The sequence below is a fragment of the Saccopteryx bilineata genome, chromosome 3, assembly GCF_036850765.1.
Source record: "Saccopteryx bilineata isolate mSacBil1 chromosome 3, mSacBil1_pri_phased_curated, whole genome shotgun sequence".
Classification (NCBI taxonomy): domain Eukaryota; kingdom Metazoa; phylum Chordata; class Mammalia; order Chiroptera; family Emballonuridae; genus Saccopteryx; species Saccopteryx bilineata.
Genome location: NC_089492.1, coordinates 186,323,970 through 186,347,942, shown reverse-complemented (window position 1 = coordinate 186,347,942; position 23,973 = coordinate 186,323,970). Strand labels below are relative to the sequence as shown.

The 23,973-nt window shown below is 40.8% G+C and overlaps 1 protein-coding gene across 1 annotated transcript in view; it reads right to left on the bottom strand.

Annotated features, from left to right (window-relative positions):
* Window positions 1–22,547, bottom strand: part of NEDD9 (neural precursor cell expressed, developmentally down-regulated 9) — a 217,754-nt gene extending 195,207 nt beyond the window's left edge. The window contains exon 1 of the mRNA XM_066268387.1: window positions 22,403–22,547. The gene's annotated coding sequence lies outside the window, so the exon portion shown is untranslated. The remainder of the gene's footprint in view (window positions 1–22,402) is intronic.
* Window positions 22,548–23,973: the final 1,426 nt, after the last annotated feature.

Sequence of the window (23,973 nt, the reverse complement as noted above, 5' to 3'; positions counted from 1 at the left end):
ATTTTGAGTTTATTTTTGTGAATGGTGTAAGTTGGTGGTCTAGTTTCATTATTTTTTTGTAAGGTACCTGTCCAATTTTCCCAACACCATTTGTTGAAGAGGCTGTCTTTACTCCAATGTATGCTCTTACCTCCTTTGTCAAATATCAGTTGTCCATAAAAGTGTGGGTTTATTTCTGGGTTCTCAGTTCTGTTCTATTGATCTATATGCCTGTTCTTATGCCAGTACCAGGCTGTTTTGAGTACAATGGCCTTGTAGTATAACTTGATATCTGGAAGTGTCATACCTTCCACTTTATTCTTCCTTTTCAATTGCTGAGGCTATTTGTTTGTTTGTTTGTTTTTTTAATTTTTTAAATTTTTTTCCGAAGCTGGAAACGGGGAGAGACAGTCAGACAGACTCCCGCATGCGCCCGACCGGGATCCACCCACCAGGGGGCGACGCTCTGCCCACCAGAGGGCGATGCTCTGCCCCTCCGGGGCGTCGCTCTATTGCGACCAGAGCCACTCTAGCGCCTGGGGCAGTAGCCAAGGAGCCATCCCCAGCGCCTGGGCCATCTTTGCTCCAATGGAGCCTCGGCTGTGGGAGGGGAAGAGAGAGACAGAGAGGAAGGAGAGGGGAAGGGGTGGAGAAGCAGATGGGCACTTCTCCTGTGTGCCCTGACCAGGAATCGAACCCGAGACTTCTGCATGCCAGGCCGACGCTCTACCACTGAGCCAAATGGCCAGGGCCAGGGTGCTGGATTTTATCAAATGCTTTTTCTGCATCTATTGAAATTATCATGTGGTTTTTCTCCTTCATTAGTTTATGTGATGAATCACATTGATTGATTTGTGAATATTGTACTAGCCTTGCCTCCCAAGAATAAATCCCACTTGATCATGGTGTATGATTTTTTTCATATATTGCTGGATCCAGTTTGTTAATATTTTGTTGAGGATTTTAGCATCTAAATTTATCAGAGATGTTGGCCTATAATTTTCTTTCTTTGTATTGTCTTTGCCTGATTTTGGATTCAGAATTATACTCACATCATAAAAGGAGCTTGGAAGTCTTCCTTCCTCTTGAGTTTTTTGAAATAGCTTGAGAAAGATAGGAGTTAGTTTTTCTTTGAATATTTGGTAGAATTCACTTGTAAAGCCATCAGGCCCAGAACTTTTCTTTTTTGGGAGTTTTTTGATATCTGTTTTAATCTCATTTGTTGTAATCAGTTTGTTTAGGTTTTCTGATTCTTCCAGATTAATTTTTGGAAGATTATATGTTTCAAGAAATTTGTCTATTTTATCTAGGTTGTCTAGTTCTTTGGCATACAGTTCTTTATAGTATTTTCTTACAATATTTTGTATTTCTGTTGTGTCAGTTGTTATTTCTCCACTCTCATTTCTAATTTTATTTATTTGAGTCCCCTCTCTTTTTTTCTTGGTGAGTCTGGTTAAAGGTTCATTGATCTTGTTTACCTTTTCAAAGAACCAGCTCCTGGTTTCATTGATCCTCTGTATTGTTTCTTTATCCTCTATGTCATTTATTTCTGCTCTGATCTTTATTATTTCCTTCCTTCTACTAGCTCTGGGCTTTACTTGCTGTTCTTTTTCCAGTTCTTTTAGATGCAGGGGCCAAGTTGTTTATTTCAGCTTTTTCTAGCTTCTTGAGGTATGCCTGTAATGTTATGGACTTCTTTCTCAGGACTGCTTTTGCTGTGTCCCATAAATTTTGAGTTGATATATACTTGTTATTGTTCATTTCTAGGAATTTTTTAATTTCTTCTTTGATTTCATTGTTAACCCATTCATTATTTAATAACATGCTATTTAGTTTCCAAGTGTTTGAGTATTTTTTAGTTTTTCTGTTGTGGTTGATTTCTAGTTTAATGCCATTGTGATCAGAGAAAGTGCTTGATATGATTTCCATCTTCTTAAATTTGTTGAGACCGCTTTTGTGCCCTATCATGTCATCTATTCTAGAGAATATACCATGAGCACTTGAAAAGAATGTATATTCTGCTGCTTTAGGGTAAAAGTTTCTGAGGATATCTATGAAATCAAGTTGATCTAGTATGTCCTTTAAGTGTGCTGTTTCTTTGGTAATTTTCTTTCTTGAGGATCTATCTAATGATGTTAGTGGGGTATTCAAATCCTCTACTAATATAGTATTGCTATTGATCTCACCCTTTAAATCCATCAAAGTTTGCTTTATATATTTAGGTGCTTCTATATTAGGTGTGTAGATATTTATAATAGTTATATCTTCCTGTTGGATTGCTTTCTTTATTAATATGTAGTGACCTTCTTTATCTCTTACTATAGTTTTTTAAAGTCCATTTTGTCTGATATAAGTATTGTTACCTCAGCTTTTTTTTCATTTCCACTTGCGTGAAATATTTTTTTCCATCCTTTTATCTTCAGTCTATGTGCTTCTTTTGTTTTAAGGCGTGTCTCTTGTAGTCAGCATATGTATGGGTCCTGTTTTCTTATCCATGCAACTACTCTATGTCTTTTGATCAGATCATTTAATCCATTTATGTTTAAGGTTATTATTGATATATAATTGTTCATTGACATTTTATTCTTTAAAACTGTTTTGCTCTTTGACTATATTCTTTTTCTCCTTTGATCTGTTTACAACAGACCCCTTAGCATTTCTTGCAGCCTTGGTTTGGTTGTAGTGAATTCCTTGAGTTTTTTTTGTCTGTAAAGCTTTTTATTTCTCCTTCAATTTTAAATGATAGCCTTGCTGGATAAAGTAGTCTTGGTTGTATGCTCTTGTTCTGATTATTTTGAATATTTCTTGCCATTCCCTTCTGGCCTCAAGTGTTTCTGTTGAGAAGTCAGAAGTCATCCTTATGGGGGCTCCTTTGTAGGTGATAGTCTTTTTTTCTCTAGTAGCTTTTAAAATTTTCTCTTTATCACTTAGCTTTGGTATTTTAATTATGATGTGTCTTGGTGTAGATTTCTTTGAGTTTCTCTTTAATGAAGTTCTCTGTTCCCTTGAACTTGTCAGATGTTTTCCTGCCTCAGTTGAGGAAATTTTTCAGCTATGACATGTTTGAACATAGTCTCTATCCCTTGTTCTTTCTCTTCTTCTTCAGGAACCCCTATGATGCGAATGTTGTTTCTCTTCATGTTGTCACAGAGCTCTCTTATAATTTCCTCAGACTTTTTGAGTCTCTTTCTTTCTTCTGCTCTGCTTCCATGACTTTATTTATCTTGTTCTGTAACTTGCTGATTTGATTCTTGGCTTTATGCATCCTGCTTTTAATTCCTTTCATTTTGTTCTTCATTTCTGATATTGTATTTGTCATTTCTGACTGATTCTTTTTTATTATTTCAATGTCCTTTTTTATATTTGCTATCTCTTTATTTAGGTGTTCATAATGACCATCTATTGTTCTAATATCTTTGAGCATTCGAACAATCGTTATTTTAAGTTCTGCATCAGGTAATTTGGTTATATCTGACTCATTCAGGTCCTTTTCTGGGGATTTCTCTTAGTTCATTTGTGTTGCATTTCTCTGCCTTCTCATTTTTTCTGTGTTAAAAGAATATTTTGGCCACTGGAGTCCACTGGGTGTGGCCTCTGTGTTCCCTAGATGTGGTCTGTCTGCAGGCCCGCCACCCCTTCTGCTCTTGCTGCCTGGAGCATTTGTGTATGGGCATTGCTGGAGCCAGCCCACTGGGGCTGTTGCTGTGGTTTCTGCCTCTCCTTCACGGGAGTGGCTGTGATCACATGCTCAGGTATACAAGCCTCGATGGCTTTGGCCTTTGCCCCACCCCTGAGAGTGGCATTATTCTCAGCCCTGAGGGCAGGGGTGAGCACCTTTGCTCAGCTGTGGGTCTCCACCTGATTCCGAGCTTTCACTCCTCCCCTGCAGGAAGAGCCTGCTCGTGGGATGACTACAAGCCTTGGTTCCACAGGCCTGGTGGGATTGCATGCCCATGATCAGTAGCGGAACTCCACCTGTTCTGGGCTTTTGGCTCCACCGCCACGGGAGGAGCCGGCTCCCAAGTCAGGCCAGAAGCCTCGGTTCTGTGGGCGGGGCAAGGCTGTGCTCCTGCGCCCTTGCTCTGTTCGCTGGATTGCAGGTGGCCTGCAGCTGGGCTTGACCACTTTTGGGCATCTCCTCCTCCCCAGCCGGGCAAGATTGAGCTCACACCTGGGCCTCAGTGGTGGCCAGCCGGCTTCTGCCCTTTTTGACAGAACTGTGCTTCCACGCCCCGCTGCTGCCTGCCCTCGGGCAAGCCTTCAGCCGTGTGGGTGGGGGTACTGCAGCTCAGACCCTAACGCTCACTATTGTAGTCCTGAAAGCTCCCTCCTTCTAAGCGACTCTGCTCTGAGTGCCGAGGGAGAGTTTGTTTGGCTAGTGTCCTGCTTCCCTTTGCTGGTATTGTTGTTTTGGGGGAAATATTCACTTCAAATTTGGGGAGTGACTTGTCCCAGAGGTTAGGGTGGCTGTCTCTCAAAATGTTTCTCCCTGTACCTCCTAGATTACACTCTCTTCCTGCTACTCTGGTATTCTCCTCTCTCCCTGTCCCCCAGAGCCCCGGGTGAGTGGTTGTGAGAGAGGTGTTCTGCATGGTACCTTTAAGAAGAATCCTGGGTCTGAAAAATCAGATCTCACAAACAGTATCCTGTCTTGTTTCCAGCTAAATACTGTCCATACGCTTCTTCTAGGCTCTGGGGCTGCAGGCTGGGGCTTTGTTCCTGGGACTCAGGATCCTCTCCTCTCTGTTAAACTCACTTCCCACCACTCAAGTCTCTCCCAGCTGCCCTTCGCTTCAGGGAGCTGGGCAGCCCTCTCCACGTTTCTGCTTTTCCTCAGTGTGCCTTCTTCAGTGTTCCTTGTTTGAAGAGTCCTCTTAGTTTAGTCCAAAGTTGGTTTTTCCAGATGATGGTTCTTAAAATTAGTTTGTAATCCACTTTGGTTCTGGGAGGTGGAAGTTGATACATCCACCTACTTCGCTATCTTGTCTTCCACCACCTGAGCCACTTTTATTATGGTAACCACATCTCCTACCACCCATCCTCCAAATGAAAACACATTGTGCCACAATAGACTATTTAACCTTCTGTTTGCTGAAATTATTTCTTAGTCACTGTCATCCTTTCTACTTTTCAAGCCTTCTAGTTAATGTAGAAACATCCTCTTTCTTTCCAGTGAGGAAACAAAATGACCCCAGAACTCCAGGACCCATTCTTGCAATGCCTTCAATGAAAAACGACTCTTCCTGCTAAATGCCTGTTTGCTATATGTCATAGTGAGGCAGGACAGTAAGAAGCTTGGAAAATTTCTTGGCAAGTATAATGGGGAAACTGAGACAGACAGCCTAACAAACTGAAGGTCACCTCCCCAGGGATGACATCTAGGCCTCAGTTGTATTTCAGCTCCTGGCCCAGCAAGACCAGGTGGGGGACAATAGGACCCTAAGACCAACTGCAATGACTCATGATCTCCTGCTCTGGGCTTACCAATCAGTAGAGAGCACAACCCTGAAAAAGCTGATAAATGTTTTATTGAAATCCTCCCCTAAACTCCCAGTTTTTTAAAAACCCTCAAAATGAAGCATCTAGGACACTTTTCCTTCAAGCCTTCATTTCCCCCTTCCCCTCTTTTTCTCCCTACAGGCATGTATCTCCTAAACAATAAGGACTTGCAACCAGGGGAGCAGTGAGCAGCAGCAGCTCATCACAGGCTAACCCTCTGAACATGTCTCCAAGGCCTCCTCTTCTCTGATTCCCAGAGAAGGCTCATTTCTTTCTCATAAGGTTTCTAGAGAGCCAAAGCATCCCCATTCTTTCTTCTTCTATTCTAGGCCTTCCCTTGTTTCACTGCACCCAGATTTAATAAACTTACTCTCGAAATCACTTGGACTCATGTTGTAAAATTTTTTCTGCAGAAAGTCAAGAACCTACATACTCCCGTCTGGCCCTAGCAGACCCAAAGGGCCAGGTCCCTTTTCTGCTAACAATAGTACTGTAAATGTATGGAAGTTGCTATGCTGCCTTAGTTGGTATATTAAGTTGTTTTAATCAGGGCTGAGCTGGCTAAAGCACATTATATCTACATGGTAGAATTTGGAGGATAAAAGAAGATGTCCCCAATTTAAAATGTTATCTTCTCCATTTACTCCCCCATGTTCACTTTACTTGAGAAGCAAACTTATTTCATAGTAAGAAATATGGCTTAAAACAGGGGTTCCCAAACTTTTTACACAAGGGGCCAGTTCATTGTCCCTCAGACCATTGGAGGATCAGACTATAAAAAAAACTATGAACAAATCCCTATGCACACTGCACATATCTTATTTTAAAGTAAAAAAAAAACAAAATGAGAACAAATACAATATTTAAAATAAAGAACAAGTAAATTTCAATCAACAAACTGACCAGTATTTCAATGGGAACTATGGGCCTGCTTTTGGCTAATGAGATGGTCAATGTCCGGTTCCATATTTATCACTGCTAGCTGTAACAAGTGATATGACGCACTTCCGGAGCTGTGACGCGTGCCTCCCGCATCATCGGAAGTAGTACTACTGTATGTGAGCGATGCCGCACTTTGTGGCACCGCCACATACAGTACTCCAGGAGCACATCCTGTGCTCCTCTCACTGACCACCAATGAAAGGGGTGTCCCTTCCGGAAGTGCGGCAGGGGCCGGATAAATGGCCTCAGGGGGCCACATATGGCCCGCTGGCCGTAGTTTGGGGACCCCTGGCTTAAAAGGTAACTAGTTGATGAGTAGTGTTTTGATGGTATACCAATTGAAATTAATGAGACCAAATATTTTTCTACAATTACATTTTGATAAAGTAAAATTAGAAGCAACCCATGGATATTAGGTACTTAAAAAGAGGACTTAGTCATAACAAATGCCCCTCAAAAAGGAAATGTGATATGGGAAGAAAAACTGATGGCCTTGAAGGGTCACCATGCACACAGTTGATTTTTCTGTGGGAAATCTTGGCCTTTGGCAGATAGCACTCTAAAGGCAACATGGGAGAGGTAGAAATAAAAAAAACAATAACAATAATTTCCTTTCTTGAAATAAAATGCTTTTCTATCTAAGAAAGATCAATGCCTTCACACCAAAGATATCTATGCTGTTACGGATTCACTGCAGAGTTGCTTAGTCATTGGAGAAATCAGTTTCCCGACTTTATATAAGTCACCTCATCTCCCCAGTTCACTTCTGTTGAGTGGGGGATACAATAATACCTCCCAGAACCACTGTGAACATTAAATAAGATGACAATGAGTCAGTGTGCTGACTGAATTATAAATTAGTATCTAAATGTTAACTAGCACAAAAATGGAAGAGAAAAACCAAACATGAACTAAAAACCTGGTTTTCACCATACTGAACATGAAGAAAGAAAGATCACTTCATGAGGAAAGCCTTATAGAGTTAAATTACAAATGAAAAGAGTGTTGCAATAAACTGGCCAAGATATTAACGTTTCTTCATTGCAGCAGCCTTAATCCGTCCTTCTGGGTGTGTCTGGTTAAAATCACACACAGTGGTCTGAAAAGGCGATGGGCATCAATTAAGATTTAGGTCAGAGCCTCTGAAGCAGCTAGTGATTTAGTTTCTAGGATTAAGAAAGACAAAATCTTACTGATGGCTGGATAAGAATAACATTCCTTTCCATTGTGATCATCCTATAGCAAGGAAATGTTTGAAATTTAGGCAGTGTAGTATGAGATGCCTGCTAAAGTTATTATATGGTTGGACTTTTGAAAAACACAATAGCACAAATGTGTTTTATCAATTTTTACTGTTGGTAAGAATCTTGGAGAAAGCAAATTTGACTCATCCCCCACTGCAGCTCACTCCAAAATGGATCATTGTTCTCAAGTACTCATCCTGCCTGTTGGATTTAGATCCTTCTGCTCCAAGTCTCCTGTCCCTTCACCATCACTCAAACATCCTATGCCCTTCTCGCAAATACTGCAGACTGTCATTAGGTTTAGAGTAAGCTGCAATGATCAAGCCTTTCAGCTTCTCTTACAAGGAATTTATTTTTCAGTGGAAAATTTTGTAATGTTTTCTGTCTGATTTTTAACTCTTCCATGGAGGCCACACTCCCCAGCTCAATCCTTGGCAATGGCATTCTAAGAGTGAACAATACACCTTTGAATCAACTAATTAATTTCTTAATTTGAGCTATTAGCTATTTTGGCACCTTCCATGCAGCACCCATTGCAAATAAACTCTGCAGGGCTCTGAAAAGTCTGGCCTGTCTGAACTCTAAGAGATTTACAAGACTTGATCTGGGCTCTCATTGTTTCAGGGATCCATCTGCATTTATTTTACCGGGTGAAGGTGATAAGGTGTTTGCCAAGGTCATCCAGTTCAGTGACCAAGGGGCTGCTTAGAACTTACTGTAGTAACCTGACAGTTGCTATTCCCCTCTTCTCTGGGCCTGCAAGGTCATTTGTGAGAGTGAGGGGCATGAAGGATAACCAGAAACCCAAACACATGGAGAAAGGCTTTCAACTTAATGAGCAAAAAACAGTGACTATTTATTTAACTTACAAATAATATACCATAGTTCCCCACGTATAAGACTATCCCATGTATAGGATGCACCTTAATTTTGGGACCCGAAATTTGAAAAAAAAATGTATTACATCAAGTTATTGAACTCAAGTTTTATTCATCATAAAATTCATACAACTCCTCATCACTGTCAAACTCCCATCCATGAGCTTGCCCTCATCTGTGTCTGATGACGAATCACTGTCTTCAACAATGAGTGCAAAAACAAGCGTGAAAAGCAGGAAGTGCAAGTAAAAAAATCTACAACCACTGTATAAGATGCATCCAGTTTAATTTAGACCCCAAATTTTTCCAAAGAAAGTGCGTCTTATACAGGGGGAAATAAGGTAAACATAACTTAATGTATCAATTTTATTTATTCCTGTGATTCCTTGTTAGGGCAGAAAATCAAGGGTTGTCCATAATTTTCTGTTCTTTTTATTCATGAGTCACACTGAGGTAACTATTATAATACTTGGAAACATTACAAATCAATACACCCACCATGAAACAAATAATCCTAATAGTTCTCCTACTTTAACTCAACTTGAAAAAGTTCCATGCCCACAAGGACTGTGGGTCTTGTTCTTGGCAGAGCCCAACACATGGTAGACTCTCCATGAATATTTGTTGACTGGTGACTAATACTCAGGTTAGTCTACATGATAACAAAGGAAAGCAAACTTTAAAAAATTATTGTATTTCATTTCAACAACTTGTACTGTGTACTCTTGTTTACCACCTAGGTAATGAAATATCATTTTTACTTTCTTTACAGAGCTTGAACTAAACTTAACTAGATCATTTCATTCACCCTCTTTGATTTTTTCCCCATTATTTTCATGGTCTTCTGTTTTGGAATTTTCTTTCCTTGTCAAACTCTACTTGTTCTTTAGATGCCTTCTTTTTTATGAACCTTACTCTCCTTCTCTTCCTCGTACTAGCTAAAGTGTATCTTGCATTTATTGTAAGATACTACTTCAGGTACCTTCAATATATTGACTCATAGAACACTCAAAACCTTATATTTGATTTATCAAATCTTCAAAACCACTCAGTGAGGTAGGACTGTTACCACTGCTCTTCTGTAAATGAGAAACCGAAACAGAAAGGTAAAGTAACCTACTCAAGAGCACACAGCTGGAGGTACTGGATAGGGGCTCACACCCGGCAGCTGGCTCCAGGGCTGCTCTTCAAAGCACCCCACCAGCCACTCTCAGATCTGCTCATTTCCTGAACTCCAGTGAGCACGTTTTTTTGTTTATTTTTGTTGTTTTTATAACAAGGAGAGAGATGATAATGATTAGAAAAAGAGCTTATACTGTATGATCTATTGTATTCGTGGCTTTGAACTTAGTTCACATCTTTTCATGTCTTCATGTTTAAATCAGCTTTATTCTTTTTAAGAGTAGCACAGTGCTCCAAAGTGTAAATTGCAAAATTGTCACAAGGACCTTACTAATAGACATTTGGATTGTGTTCACGTTTGCAATGTCATGTGTAACTGCATTTCAAATTGCCTCAAAAGAAAGAAACTCGTGCTGGCTTGAATTCAAATAGAGAGTGTTGGGCCAAGAGGCTCCTTTATACTATAAGAAATGATAAATTGTGCAACAGAGAGAAAAAATGGTATATAAACTACGAAAGTTGTCTAACTGGTCATTCAAGGAATATTGTTGTTGGAGATGTTAAAAAATATATGTGAAAAATCTGTTCCTTGTGCAGCACTTTAACTATGGAATGGATACATTTTGCCACTAAATTATTCTGGCAGGAACCCAGGAGGGCCAATCCCAGGCCTGCTTTGCATATGATAGTGTGTGGAAGCATGACTGACATTTTCCTATGGTGGAAGCAAGTATCCAGCAACATTTTCTCTGAAAAAGGCTTAGGCCAAAAATAGTCTTTGCTCTGCTATATTAAGTTAAACTCTGTTTCCAATCAGGCTATTATTCAAATACTGGAGCAGATCCAAAATTTTTTTCCTGAGGAAAAGTCTGTCTCTCCTACAGATTGTGCAACCTGATAAAGTGGGCTTTTTCTTTCACAGTGGATTGCCAGGTGGGCAGACCATTTGTCCGGTGTGCAAGAGCAATGGCTTCCACTTCCGCCCTCCAGGCAAAGGGACAGGTCACAGGTCCTCGGACGGGCTCTGGTGCAAGGCTGCCTTACTTGTCTGCTCAGGCCACGTTTTCTTCCCATCACAACCTCATACTTTCCGTATCTTTCCTGTTTTAAAAAAAGCATCCCAAGCCTCAGCTCTCTTTAACAAGTTTTTTGGCTTACATTGCTTTCTCCTATACAGTAGCACTCATCTCTAACACTCACTTGGTGGTTCATTTATTCATTCAGCCATGTGACAGAGATTTCTTGAGCATATACCAAATGCTAGAGACACAACAGTGAACAAAACAAGCTTTGCACCCACAGAACTGGCATTCCAGAGAAGGAAACAGACAATAAGTACATACATATGTACGTTCTATGTCAGGTAATGGTAAGTTCAGGGATCAGGGTGCCTGTGTGAGGTGGAGTGTGGCTTTTATATAGAATGCAAAGGGAGGACTGCATAATAAGGGGACATGTGAACCAAGAACTGAGTGAGGAAAGGGAGGAAACTTCCTTGTAGGATATCTTCCAGAAGTTCCTTCCAGAACTAAAGGTCCTGAGTTGGGTACATGCTTGGCCTATTAGGGAAACATCAAGGAGGCCATTTAGTTACTTTATTAAAATGTGATTTTAAATATATGTTCTCTCCTTAACTTGAATATCAGCTTCTTAAGAATGGGGACTCTATGTTGGAGACAACAGGTAGTAAATTGGAGTAATGCCTTCTTCGTAGTATATCAATTTGTAGTATATGGCCTTGTACCTTCCTCAGCTCTTACTTATTTAAAACTTTGATTGGATTACTACTCTTAGCTGTGGCACTCCAGTATGCTAATAAAATGCTAAATTCTTAGAGTGTAGGTCAGGGGTTGGGAATCTGTGGCTCACGAGCCAGATGTGGCTCTTTTGATGGCTTCATCTGGCTTGCAGGCAAATCTTTAATAAAAAAAATAATAACGTTAAAAATATAAAACATTCTCATGTATTACAACCCATTCATTTCCTACCACTCATGTTCATGGTTGCGGGTGGCTGGAGCTGATCACAGCTGTCCTCCGGGACAACATCAAATTTTTATTGGATAATGCCTAACATACACGGGTCATTGTATGGCTCTCACAGAATTACATTTTAAAATATGTGGCATTCATGGCTTTCTCAGCCAGAAAGATTTCCGACCCCTGGTGTAGGCTATGCATGTGACATTTTTATGCTCATGGCCATGTATAGCACGTAATAGCAAGAGGCACAAATAATCCCATTATTTTTTTATTGATTCATTTTAGAGAGGAGAGAGAGAGAGAGAAGGAGGGAGGAGCAGGAAGCATCAACTCCCATATGTGCCATGATCAGACAAGTGCAGGTTTCAAACCGGCGACCTCAGCATTCCAGGTCAATGCTTTATCCACTGCGCCACCACAGGTCAGGCGCCCATTATTTTTTTTTAAATGGAATTTTAGTGCTAAGCAACATGAACAATGCCTTTATTCATGCTTTCCCTTGCTTTAGACAAATACACACATGCACACACACAACGCAATAAAAATAGAGGCCAATAAAGTAAATAATTTAAAGCAAAAAAAAAATAATAAATCTTTCTGAAATTATAACACCTAATTAAGTAGTTCTTTAGTTTATCCTGAGATAAAAATAAAGAAATCTTAAAAAAATTAAACAACTATGTACAAAATACTCTGGTCATATAATTTTATACAATTTGTTAATCCTCACTGTCATTTATAACTGAATTATATGTGCTTTTGAAAGTTGTATAATGGATAGCATATTGTGCATAATTGTAGAAATGTGTTTATGGTCATTGTATAATTTACATCTGAGGTCCCCCATCAACCATAAAATCTATGAGGACATGGCCTCAGTATAGTCTAATACCGTATTTTAAGGAAAAGTTGGATTTGATTGCTTGAGTGCTTTTTGAAGGTGGGAAACCTACTGTTTGTAATTACTTGGACATCTCCCACAAATGAGGATGAGGACTTTGTCTGCTTGGCTTTGCTCCTGAGTTTTCAACCTAGCACGGTGTCTGGCCCATAGTGGGCCCTTAACAATTGTTGAGTAAGTACTACTAACTGATTTTCTGAAATGAGATATGGTATCTGTGGTGGTTAATTTTATGTTTCGACTTGGCCAGGCCAAGATACCCAAATATTTGGTCCAATATTATTTTAGATGTTGCTATTGAGTTACTTCTTAGATAAGATTAACAATGGAATCAGTAGATTCTGTGTAAAGCAGATAACCCTCCATAATGTGAGTGGGCCTGATTGATTGAAGGCCTTAAGAGAAAAAAGACTGACCTCACCTGAGCTAGAAATCTGCCGGCAGACTGACTTTGCACTTAACTTCAACATCAACTCTTCTCTGGGTCTCCAGCCCACCAGCCTGTTCTGCAGGCATTTAATATGCCAGTTTCCATAAATATATGAGCTGATTTCTTAAAATAAATCTCTATGTGTATGTGTACCTATGTACACACATCCTAGTGGTTCTGTTTTTCTGAGGAACCTTGAACAATAAAGTATTCCTTTGTCATTTACTCTTTCAATGAATCAATCAACACACTTCATTCTAAGAATTACACTCACTCACCAAGGACCACAACCACCAAAGCCACTAGTGACACAACCCTTGACACCATCTTTTCTACTCAGGTAGAGGGACAGAGAGCATTACTGCCCCACTGTTTCATTTCTCTAGTGATGCAAAGCACCTGCACATTTTCTTTTTAGAGAAACAGGTGCTAAGAGAAACTCATACATAATGAAGCCACACTGTAATGGTGTTAGGTGAGGCACGGCTGACCACTGGGCTCTTAGGGGAAAACACTTCCCATGGTGAGGCTGGGTGGCTGATGGTATCACTTCCTCTAAATATTTCCACCCGTTATAAGTGAAGTTGTGGGTGGGGAATTTCAGAGTCATGGTAACTAGTCAAAAGGTTACAAAGGGTTCACAAACACTATACCATCTGATGACAGTCTGGTAGCTAATTAGTCCCACATACTGTAAGGACATTCTGCAGGAGCGTGGTGTGAAATTTGGTTCTCTTCAGGATCCAGCAGAGTAATTTGCCTTCAAAGCCTCTGTTGGTTCATGTTGGGGAGGATGCTTTTAAAGTATGTTTTCAGAAATCCTTCTACCAGGGTGAACGTGGTGAGGGAAGTAGACTGTGAGGGTGAACACCTTTCTACATGTACCCACGATCACACAGCTTTTCATCCCAGAGCGCGTTCTGTCTCCAGGATGCGGTTATAGCTTCTTGTCTCTGTTTGAGGCCCCTTATGTCCTTTGACTTTTTTTTTCTGGTCCTCAGGTCCCTAATTCATTCCCCTATTAGCCCCAGTTAACACCTGTTCCTAACATAAGGCAAAGCTTCATATCTGTGCTGGTAATATTTTGTACATCCAAGAGAGAAATTTTGGGGGCATTGTGCCTTCCTGAAAATAACTCTGAGCTTTCATCTTGAGCAGTTACCTGCCAATTGATAGAAATGAATGATGGTCATGTCTACACAACAGAATGCAGTGAGGAGTCATCATACTTATTTGCATCAACATGAATAACTTCCAAAATAATGTTGAGTCTGAGAGCCAGTTATAGAAAAATAAATATGGTATGATTATGTTTGCTCAAATTTTCTAAACAGGCAAAAATAAACTGCATATACACATAAGGGTATATAAATTTTTTTAAAATTTTATTTATTCATTTTAGAGAGGAGAGAGAAAGGGAGAGAGAGAGGAGGGAGAGACAGAGAGAGAAGGTGGGGAGGAGCTGGAAGCATCAACTCCCATATGTGCCTTGACCAGGCAACCCCAGCGTTTCGAACTGGCGACCTCAGCATTTCCAGATTGACACTTTATCCACTGCACCACCACAGATCAGGCCATAAGGGTATATAAATTAATTTATATGTAAATATATTAAAATTGTATATACACATGCATATATGTATACATATAGACATATTAGGCAATCTAAAAAGAGAAGTAAGCAAATGTGCTTAACACAGAATTTAACACTACAGTTCCCTTTCTGGGGGGTATGAATGGAGACAGATACAATTTTTAAAGGGCATGCAACAGGCTTCAAGGTTTGGTATAGTGGTCAGTAGGTGACCATGTGCTTGTTTGATTGTTTATGTTATTATTTAGAATATACATATACATTATACATACTTATTTGTAGTATAAAATGTTTCACAATATTTAAAAAATTTCTAATTGTAATTGACCTAGATTATTAAGCCTTCACATCACTTTCCTTGGAAAGTGGAATGGGGAGGGGCTTGGAGAAGAACAGGTGCTTATAGAAATTAAATAGAAAGTTAATTGAGTTACAGACCTCTGTCAACCAAAGCTTCTGTCTGAAGTGAATGTGTGAAGGAATGTGGATACATTGACACCTCTATCTGTCACCTTATTTCACCATTGCTTACATCTTCTAAAGCCTCAGTATTTTTCCTTAGGGCTAGAACTTACTATAATGAAGCTCTGTGATGCACCAATATTGAGTCTATATTAGCACTGCCTGGATATGTGGGAACCAATGTGAGCAGTGAAGTTACCTATTTGGGTGCAACAAACAAGGGTAGGTTGGCCACCCGCTGCCTAGGAGGTCCACATCACCCCTGGCCCTGAGGCACACACTGGACAGGCACTGGGTAAACAGACACAGCCAGCCCCCCAGCAGCTCTCAGGGAGCTCTGCCCTCCTTCTCTCACTCAAGTCCCACCTGACCATGTTTGCCGTACCAGGTGTGCTGCCAGTATAATTAGAAGCACACTCTTTTCCCATAACTTGATCCACTTTCTCTTTAAAATTGGATATACACATGCATATATGTTTATATCCAATTTTAAGGACATTTATCTAAAAATAAACAAACTCATATCACTTCTGCAAATGAAAAACCAGTGGTTAATGGAAGATAATCATGAAAGATAAATGCAAAAACAAACAAACTAAATGAACTAACAAACAAAACCATGCTGTTAAATTTTAGCTCGCTACCATTGCCCGCTGATGGTTCATAGCCTGAGGTCCTCATTCTCTTTGTTAAAAAGTAAATGGCCAATAGTTAGAGGATGTTAAGATCAGGCCAAAATCAGAGGATCAGAAGAGTGAAAATGAAAAAGTTTTCTCTCTGTGACAAGTCTAGTGACTCAATGTCATTTAATCACACATCTGTGTATTGTGTATCATATAAAATTATCACATCGTGTCCCACACTTTGAAAATTTTGAACAAACGAGCTGTAGGGAGACTGATAAGCAGGAAGAAAACGGTGTGTGTGTGTGTAGTAGCATGTGTCTTCATGGGGTGCAGGACATGTTAAATCTAAAGGAGATTTAGTTGTCCAGGTTAATCTGGGTCCTTTCTCCAAGCAGTGTTGTAGAGGGGATGAATAGAGCCTCTGCCATATGGCCTTGAAATGGATATGAGGGATATTAAAACGTAGATATCTAAGGTCAAATAGAGTGGACCATTGGAGAACAGAGAGTGGAACAACCTGAGTGTCTACAGAGTGTGCAGCAGGTGGTCTTATCTTCAGTTCCTCCAGAAGCAGATCCTGAGAAAGAATTCAAGTGCATATTGTTTAAGAAATGATCCCAGGATAACTTGGTGGGGAGTTGTAAACAGTGGCAATGAAAAGGGAAGAAAGGAAGGCCATAAAGGGCTCATTAGCAAGCCAGCTACTGCTGTTGGTAACTGGAACTTCAGACTGTGTGGAAACTTTAAGAAAAGGTGAAACATGTCTCTTAGAGTTATTCCACTCACGCCTGAGGGAGCTGGGGCACCTAAAGCCCATGGAAGAGTTAATTCTTGGGCATCTTAATTTGCTTTTGGGCAATTACTGTGGTCCTACCTGGTTGAAGAAAGATCTCAGGACCTGATTCAGGTTGTTAGGAGTCAGCCCAGCCCAATGAGGACTGAAGGATGTAAGTAGGACACTCACTGTTTCTACTACACCCTTTCTCTGCCAAATACTTTAAAAATTCTCACAGCTAATCCTTCCACAGCCCTCAAGATAGCTATTTCCCTGATTTTCATACAGAGGAAGAGGCACCAGGAATTATATCATTTGATCAAAGTTATACACTCTATATTCTCCTTCACTTCTGGATATACCTTCTTAGTCTTCTTTCTTTTTTTTTTTTAAATGTTAAAGTGAAATTCATATGACATAAATTAGCCATTTTAAAGAGAAAAATTCTGTGACATCCAATATATTCAGAATGATGTGCAATCACCACCTCTATCTAGTTTCAAAAAATTTTTACTATCCCAAAAGGAAACTCCATACCCATTAAGCAGTTACTTCCCTTTTTTTGTTGCTACCAGTCTTGATAACCATCAAGCTGCCTTATGTCTCTAGTGATTGACCTATTCTGAATTTTTTATATAAATGAAATTATATGCTTTCTGTGTGTTGGATTCTTTCACTTAGCACAATGCCTTTGAGACTTATCAATGTTGCATGTATCAGTACTTCATTCTTTACTGTGGCTGAATGAAATTTTATTGTATGGATACACCACAATTTGTTTATTCATTCATCTGTTTATTAAAATTTAAGTTGTTTTTGCTACTGTGAAAATGCATGTACACGTACTTATTTGAGTACTTGTTTTCAATTCTTTTGTATATATAACTAGGAGTGACATTGCTAGGTCATTTGGTAATTTTGTGTTTAATAAAAAACTAACTCAGTCTTCTCAGGGAGCTCATTCTCCTGTACCTTTATTTAAATGTTAGAATATCTTGAGGTTTAAGCCTCAACTACCCTTCTCTTTTCTCCTTTGATACTCTCATCATCATGCACACCAGCATGATGACATTTTAGTCAATGACAGGCTGTGTATAGAACAATGGTCTCATTAGATTTTAATGGAGCTGAGAAATTTTTATTGCCTAGTGATGTTGTATCCATGGTGATGTCCAAGGAAAACATATTACACATGTGTTTGTGGTGGTGCTGGTGTAAACAAAATTACTGCACTGCCAGTCGTATAAAAGTGTAGCACAAACCCTGGCTGGTTGGCTCAGTGGTAGAGCATCAACCTGGCGTGCAGGAGTCCCGGGTTTGATTCCCGGCCAGGGCACACAGGAGAAGCGCCCATCTGCTTCTCCACCTCTCCCCCTCTCCTTCCTCTCTGTCTCTCTCTTCACCACCCACAGCCGAGGCTCCATTGGAGCAAAGTTGGCCCGGGCGCTGAGGATGGCTCCATGGCCTCTGCCTCAGGTGCTAGAATGGCTCTGGTTGCAACAGAGCAACGCCCCAGATGGGCAGAGCATCACCCCCTGGTGGGCATGCCGGGTGGATCCCGTTTGGGCGCATGCAGGAGTCTGTCTGACTGCCTCCCCATTTCCAACTTCAGAAAAATACAAAAATAAACAAAGAAAGAAAGAAAGAAAGAAGAAAGAAAGAAAGAAAGAAAGAAAGAAAGAAAGAAAGAAAGAAAGAAAGAATTCAGTTGTAAATTTAAAAAAAGTGTAGCACATACGATTATGTACAGTACACAGTACTTGGCAATGAGAATAAACGGCTATGTTTCTGGTCTATGTGTTTGCGATACTGTACTTTATATCATTATTTTAAAGTGTACTCTTTCTAGTTGTAAAAAAATGTTAGCTGTAAAACAGTGTACTGTGATACATGGACAGTAGCTTCATACATCTGGTGTTTACAGTGTCTTTTCATTGTATCATTATCTCTTGTGCTTGATTTAATCTCATTTTGATTATTATGGCCCCTACATGTTTGCACAATGATAAAACTGCCCAATGACACATTTCTCAGAATATTATTAAGCAATGCATGACTGTATGTATCATTGTACTGATGGCTTCAATTACTATCCACATGCCAAAGATACCCAAACTTCTGCTTCTGAGATCTACATGTTGGTCAAAATCAACTGCTTGGCTGACATCTGCTTTTGGATGTCTGCTAAGCCCTCCAAAATCATCAATTCCAGAACTGAACTGCTCCGGGCTGAGTCTCCACCAGCTTTTTTAGTCTATGTGATTGGGAAGCAACACCAACATCCATTTGGAGGCCCAAACCAAGAAACTGAGGATCATTTTTTATACTTTCACTTTGCTCTTGTTTCTAGTCCACCACCAAGTCCTATTGATTTTCCTTTCTAACTTGACTAATTTTTAGTTGTATAATTCCACCTCTACTGTCACCACTCTTATCTTGTCTGTACTCCCACAGATACCCTTGCTTGTCTGACTTTATTGCTCTAACTGGTCTCTCCATCTATAGGCATAGCCCCTCCCATCCATTCTGCACACTGTAGCAAAAAGGATTCCTTAAAAACGAAGGTAAGCCTGACCAGGCAGTGGAGCAGTGGATAGAGTATTGGACTGGGATGCGGAGGACCCAGGTTCAAGATCCCGAGGTCGCCAGCTTGAGCACAGGCTCATCTGGTTTGAGCAGAGCTCACCAGATTGGACCCAAGGTCACTGGCTTGAGTAGGGGGTTACTGGGTCTGCTGTAGCCCCACGGTCAAGACACATATTAGAAAGCAATCAATGAACAACTAAGGTGTTGCAACAAAAAACTAATGATTGATACTTATCTCTCTCCATTCCTGTCTGTCTGTCCCTATCTATCCCTCTCTCTGACTCTCTCTCTGTCTGTGTAAAAAAAAAAAAAAATGAAGGTCAAGGTCAGATCACAGCATCTCTAGCTTCTTCACCCTTTGAGAATAAGCAGTGTTTTTTTGTTTTTGTTTTTGTTTTTTTTGTTTTTTTTTTCTGAAGCTGGAAACAGGGAGAGACAGTCAGACAGACTCCCGCATGCGCCCGACCGGGATCCACCCGGCACGCCCACCAGGGGCGACGCTCTGCCCACCAGGGGGCGATGCTCTGCCCATCCTGGGCGTCGCCATGTTGCGACCAGAGCCACTCTAGCGCCTGGGGCAGAGGCAAAGGAGCCATCCCCAGCGCCCGGGCCATCTTTGCTCCAATGGAGCCTTGGCTGCGGGAGGGGAAGAGAGAGACAGAGAGGAAGGCGCGGCGGAGGGGTGGAGAAGCAAATGGGCGCTTCTCCTGTGTGCCCTGGCCGGGAATCGAACCCAGGTCCTCCGCCCGCTAGGCCGACGCTCTACCGCTGAGCCAACCGGCCAGGGCGAGAATAAGCAGTGTTTTTAATTCTGTCCCATTAGGCTCATCCTGAGCTTCTCCTCTCTTCTCTTTGGCCACACCAACCTTAAGTGTGCTGGCCAATTCTGTGGTCTCCCAGCTCAGAGCATGGTATAACTGCTTCCTCTGCCTGGACCATAAGCCTCTCCTTTTTGCTTTGTGAACTCCGACAAGGTTTTCAGTTTTTGTATGCACCTTCCTCATGGAAAGCTCCCCAACTGCCAGAGGGGATCAGGTCCCCCACTGTGTGTTCTGGTCCTCATCACATTTGTGTACTTATCAATTAATGGGGCTGCCTCTCCCCTGGACTGTATTCTGGAGCGGGGGATAGGGAAACATCAGTTTTGTCTCTGCTTATGTAAGCTTTTCTTACCAGTCTCTTCCATGCAGTGGTCACTCATCGATGGTTGTTAAATTAATTAACGAGAAATTGTGGAGCTCAAACTCAAAACTGATTTCACATCCTTCCCCTTCCACCACACCACTCCACCCCGTCCTTAGAACAGGAATGTCTTTGAAAATAACCAAACTTGGACGGAAGCAGAAACAAGGATGAAACCTGCATGGCTGGTTCCCAGTATTCTGTCATGGCCATTGCTCCTCACACCCACATCTGGGTGGGAGACCAGCATCTGGGGGAAAAGAGGGGCTCCAAGCAGGAGTTAAAAACACTGGAGCCTGAATATATGTATACATAACACAGCATTATAGAGAGCAGAAAAGCAAATCCTGGAGGGGGGCAAAGGGGATGTTGAAGGGAACACAGGGGTGGGGGGATGTATTTGGTGGGACACTAGAATCTATGTAAGCACAATAAATTAAAATAAATAAACAAACAGACAAACAATAAACTATAGTCCAACAATAAAACATGGTCCAAAAACAAACAAAAAAAACCCCACTGGAACCTGGCTAGGCAGTGGCGCAATGGATAGATGTTGGATTGTGATGCGGAGGACACAGGTTTGAGACCCCGAGGTTGCCAGCTTAAGCGCAGGTTCATCTGGTTTGAGCAAGGCTCACCAGCTTGAGCCCAAGGTTGCTGGCTTGAGCAAGGGGTCACTCAGGCTGCTGTAGCCCCCTGGTCAAGGCACATATGAGAAAGCAATCAATGAACAACTAAGGTTCTGTAATGAAGAACTGGTGCTTCTCATCTCTCTCCCTTTCTGTCTGTCTGTCCGTCTCTCTGACTCTGTCTCTCTCACAAAAACAAACAAACAAACAAACAAACAAACCACTGGAGCACCCACTTCCACCACTCATCACCAGCACGGGGTGGGGTGGGGCTGCCCACTTACCCCCGCACAGCCTTAAACAATATTCAGCAATCACCCCTTATCCATCCACAGGAGATGGCATTCCAAAACTACCTAAAACCTTATACCAAACGCTATGTAAATTATGGTTTTTATTATGCATACATGCCAATGATGAAGTTTAAAGCATAAATTAGTAGGCACAGCAAGAGATTAAAATAATAACTAATAATAAAATAGTACATTTATAACAATATACTAGCATATTTGAATTGCCAGCATCACTATTGTTGTACTTTAGGGTCATTTTAAGTTGAATAAGGTTTTCTTGAACACAAGCACGGTGATACCAAGACAGTAGATCTGATAATCGAGACTGCTATTAAGTGAGCAATGGGCAGGGAGACAACTGATAAAGAGATGATTCACATCCTGGGCAGAATGGAACAGGATGATACTTAAAACAGTGCATAACTTAAAACTTAGGAATTATTTGTTTCTGGAACTTTCCAATTACTATTTTTGGATCATGGTTAAGGGCAAATAGGTGACAAGTGAAACCGTGGATGAGGGGTGGGACTACTGTACCACCCTTTCAGAATAGCTTTCCCCTTTAAAGTTCATGTGTTATTTATTCTGAAGTAATCTCAGCAAGAGAAAAAGGTTACTTTAAATCCTTTGTGAAAGGAAAGCAATTGCTTGAATGAATGACTTAATTGAATTAACAAATATAGAGAAAAGTATGGATGGAGCTGTTGGCGCAGCCCTGTGTGGACAGGTGGAAGAACTGTAGTTTGTCCCCAGCCCCCTAGAGAGGATTCGGTTGGCCAGTTCTCTGCAGAGCTGGGATACACTGAGTTCAATTCTCAATCACCATTTCTTGCCCCTAGGAGTCATTCCCAGAGGGGCTGAATATGGCATTATCAAGTTCATCAAAAGGTGTGACAGCCTACACTCTTAAGTACTGAAATAATTTAGGAAAAGTAAAAGCTCAAGGTTATCACAGGTAAGCTCTCTGAGGACTGTAGGAAGAGAGAGGAGCCATCCAATTTACACACCAGGAAGCACCTTACCCGGGATGATTTTAAAAAATAGAATTATGTAAGTTTTAAGTTACATAAAAAGTCAGTGCTTCCAGGTCAACTTGAAGGAGACTTGGAATTCCTATGTGTCTTTTGGGGCATGCTGAGTTCCTCCCACCTTCAGTTAAGGCCTGTTAACAGTGAGGAATACACCAGATGTCTGACACCAACTCAGGAAGTCAGAGTCTGAGTGAGTCTCCCCAAGTTCTCCCCTCAGCTCACAGCAAGTTGTTTAAGAACTCACCCAGGGTAGAACTACTGATGAATCATCTGGTCTTTCTGGAGTTCTTGCCCTTTCTCTGGGCAGGCAGGCAGGGGGTGACAGCTCAGACTTGTCTCATGATCATGCTTCTCTCTTGCTGCAGCCACCAGATTTGCTTCTAAAGGCAGCTGTAAGCATTTCCCTAACTGAGCAACCAACCACACACGTAGAATGTGAGTGGCGTAATGTGTGTGTGTCTTTCCTTCCGGTTATTGTGAAGTGATGTTGTCTCAGTTCATTTCCTTTCTGAGCTGCTGCTTCTTTTCTCTGCTGGAACTTCTGATTCACTGTGGACAGTTTGTAGTTTAGAGACAGACAGGTAAGAAATCTAGCTTGATTCTGTACCATTTGCTATTTTGAGAAACACAGGTGACCTTTACATTATTAAATTAATGAAACTGTGGAATGTGCTTTCTAAGTGGCATAAGCTCCTCTCTAAGCTATATGGAAGCAAAAATTAATCTATTTTAAGGCCAACCAAATTGGAGCTTTTGTGGTTTTATGGACTCAATATGTTCCAGAGTGCCACTATAAAATAACACAAAACATCCTTCCACTTTACAATTATTTATTGAGCGTGTACCCTGTGTTAGGCACCCTGCTAGGAGCTAGGTACACAAATAAAGACTCTCCTATTTAAGATGTGTTATCAAAATTTAGATTTGAGTATGTGGAAGGGAATTAAAAAGTCACTTAATCCCAAACCCTTTGTGTTTTTCCAGCTGTGCTTTTGAGTATCAGACAAGTAGACATGCTCTGATTGAATTTATTGGGGGAACACTGGTTAACATAATTATACAGGTTTCAGGTGCTCAATTCTGAAACACATCTCTGTACACAATATTAAAAGTTCATCTGCTCCCAAGTCAAGTCTTTGTCCATCACCATTTATGCCCACTATACCCTCCTCCACCTTCCCATTACCCTGGAAATCACCACGCTGTTGTCTGTATCCATGAGTTTTTTCTTTCTTCTTGTCCTTTCTTGCTCAATCTCTTTACCCCTCTCATCCTGCACCGCCCCCATCATAGCTGTCAGTCTGCTCTCTATCTATGAGTCTGTCTCTATTTTTCTTGTTAGTTCATTTTGTTCATTAGATTCCACATATGAGTGAAATAATATGGTACTTGTCTTTCTCTGACTGGCTTATTTCACTTAGAATAATGCTCTCCAGGTCCATTCCTGTTATTGCAATAGGTAAGACTTCCTTTTTTATGGACACCTAGTATTCTAGAAACCATTAACAAAATGAAAAGACAACCTGCTGATGGGAGAACATATTTACTGATACATCTGATAAGAGATTAATATCTAAAATTTATAAAGCACTTTCAAAGCTCAACACCAAAAAAGTCCAGTTTAAAAATGGGCAAAGGGCCCTGGCTGGATAACTTGGTTGGTTAGAGTATTGTTCCAATAAGCAAAAATTTCAGTTTGATCCCCAGTCAGGACACATATAGAAAAAGATTGATGTTTCTATTTCTCTCTTTGAAAAAAAATGGTCAAAGGAACTGAATAGACACTTCTTCAAAGAGGACATACAGATGGCCAAT